Genomic DNA, 2,930 nt, shown 5'->3' on the forward strand with positions numbered 1-2,930 from the left:
TCTACATGTCTGAAAAGGAAACCACACATTCTGGCTATGAACTTAGGGGACTAAAGATTCTGATTCAATTTTGCCATTTTAGAAGTCAGGAGAGAGGCAACCTTTAAAAAGGCATCAAACTGAGTGACGATGGGACCAGGACTGGGTCCCAGGGTTTCTAACACAAACTCCATGACCTTTTGTGCTCTCCTGAGAGCACTCACCGGTCCTTGCTAGTTATATTGGTCGAAGTCCACGCAAAGAAACAGGAACTACGCTGGGTGTTTCAAGCAGATGAAACTTAATATACAAAATTGTTTACACATGTCATGGAAAGACTGCGAAGCCAGGCAGGAGAAGTTAAGGCAGAGAGCGAGGAGGAGTAACCCCCTGGCTTCTCCCTTCCTCCTGTCCTCCAGGCTCCTTCTAATACCTTCCATGGACACCAGGGAACACGCGGACAACGCAGAGCAGAGGAAAGGGAAGGGGCATCAGAGGGCACCTGGCCTGGGACTGGCACGCTGGTGCGGGGCATGTGGCAGATTTTATTTTCCAAAAATGGCCGCAACACTATTTCTGCTCCTACAAGCTCTTGTTGTTGTCAAATGATCTTTAACGGAAACATTTTCCTTTGTGGTTCTTCACTAGCTGGGCATTCCACTGCACCACTGCTGACGTCATCTATGATGTCATGAGGGCGGCGGCCAGCAACATTGCAGCCCATGGACTGGGCAGTCCCCAGGATCTCTTTAATGGTTCCAGAGAGTTCCCTAAAGGTGGGTGCCGCATCTGTCGGCCAATGCTGACAATCTCATCAAAAGTGTTATTTCCACTGTGCTTGCTGTTTCTTTTTAAAATATATATATTTCTATTGATTTCAGAGAGGAGGGGAGAGGGAGAGAGAGAAGCATCAATGATGAGAGAGAATCATGGATCGGCTGCCTCCTGCATGCCCCACACTGGGGATGGAGCCCACAACCCAGGCATGTGCCCTGACCGGGAATTGAACCGTGACCTCCTGGTTCATAGGTCGACGCTCAACCACTGAGCCACGCGGGCCGGGCTGTTTCTTTGCTTCTTTTTGCTTCTGGCGGCTTTGAGGGCTTTGATGACCTGGGTCAGTGGTCGGCAAACTCATTAGTCAACAGAGCCAAATATCAACAGTACTTCTTCAAAATAGACTCGCCCAGGCCGAAAACCGACTTCTGCACATGGGCCACGAAGTTTCAATCGCACTGTACGTGCGCGTCCGCACGTGGTATTTTGTGGAAGAGCCACACTCAAGGGGCCAAAGAGCCACATGTGGCTCATGAGCCGCAGTTTGCTGACCACGGACCTGGGCTGAGGTAGAAGGCACTCCCTCCATCTGGGCCTGTCTGTTCTGAATGGTCCGTTTCACTGTGACCCTCAGACCCTTGCAATCGCCGGTTGCTGTGGCGACATCATCACCAACCTTCCCTGAAGACAGACGCAGGGGGCCGATCTCAGGGAGCAGGGCACTGTGACACCCACTTCCCCACCGCTGCACCTCGGGTATAGGGTTGTGATCTCATGGGGGTCGCACTTCGCTGGCACAGTAGAGGCGAGTGGTGTCAGGTGGGACGGAAAGGCGCCTAGGCCCCCTCTGAGCTGAAAGTTGAGAGCTGGTCCTCCGTCGTCTTCTAGAATCACGACGCTCCCCCATCAGGTGGAGTCTGAGTCCCCCTCTTGTCTCCCCCCCGCCCCGCCTCCTTCCTGGCTGGGACTTGTAGTTGCCTCCACAAACAGAGTGAGACAGAAGTGACGCTATGTGCCTTCTGAGGCTGCGTCATAAAAGGCCACCTAGTTCCCACTTGACTGGCTCCTGCCCCTGGGATCTGTCCCTTAGAGCCCAGCCCGCACGCTGTGAGCACGTCCAACCAGCCCCAGGGGAGCGCCCGCGGGGAGCGACTCCTGGGGAGAGAAACCGAGGCCCCGGCTGAGGCCCATCCCTCTCCTCCAGCCTCCCAGCCGCCAAGGCTCCAGCTGAGGCCCCGGATACCGCGGAGCAAGGACAAGCCGTCCCGCTGTCCCCCGTCGGAACTGATCGGCAGAATCTAATGAACAAAAGAAGCTGCCGAACCAAATAGAAGCAGAGGCGTGGATGCAAGGAACAAACTGACAGCTGTCCGAGGGGAGGGGCGTGGGGGCTGGGTGAAAGGTGAAGGGAGTCAGCAAAGAAACGCACACACACACACACACACACACACAGGCACGGACCTCGGTGTGGCGAGGGCCGGAGGCCAAGGGCAGGGGGCAGGTGGAGGCGGGCAAAGGGGGGTAACTAGGGCCGGAAAGAGGCTTTGCTTTGGGCGATGGGAGCACGATGCACTTGAACCTGTGTGTGGTTTTGTGAACCAATGTCACCTCCATCGATTCACCCCTGGGCAGAGGGGGAGGCCTCCGAGGCTCCCTAGGCTTTGGGGCTTCCTAGGCTTTGGGGCCCCTGTGTCCTCTGGCCACACCCTTGTTCCCCTGAGGCTGGAAAGCCCTGGCCCCTGTCCTTCCCCCCTCCCCCCTCCCCCCCCAGACCATCTCCCCAGGCAGCTTTATTGTCCCAGAGGTCACTGGTAGGTGCTGGGCACCTGGAGAAAGAGGAACATCCTCCATCGGCTGCCTCCTGCACACCCCCCACTGGGGATGTGCCCGCAACCCAGGTACATGGCCTTGACCGGAATCGAACCCGGGACCCTTCAGTCTGCAGGCCGACGCTCTATCCACTGAGCCAAACCGGCCAGGGCTCCAAGGGCTACATTCTGGGTTTTTCTTTCCAGGGGCAGGGACCTCCTCCTCCTCCCTCCATCTGCCCAGCGACTCCTGGTGCCGCCCAGGGACAGACTGCCCTGGAGAGAGCGACAGAGCGAGCGGACCAGGCAGGAGAGGCAGGGAGCCAGGGCTGTGTGCTGCCCGTCCGCCGCCCAGCTGCTCTGCGC

General features: G+C 57.2%; 1 pseudogene; it reads right to left on the bottom strand.

Moving 5' to 3' along the window:
• Positions 1–580: 580 nt before the first annotated feature.
• Positions 581–2,930, bottom strand: part of LOC106697494 — a 39,092-nt pseudogene continuing 36,742 nt past the window's right edge.

This window comes from Myotis lucifugus, unplaced genomic scaffold (genome assembly GCF_000147115.1).
Source record: "Myotis lucifugus unplaced genomic scaffold, Myoluc2.0 scaffold_76, whole genome shotgun sequence".
Classification (NCBI taxonomy): Eukaryota; Metazoa; Chordata; class Mammalia; order Chiroptera; family Vespertilionidae; genus Myotis; species Myotis lucifugus.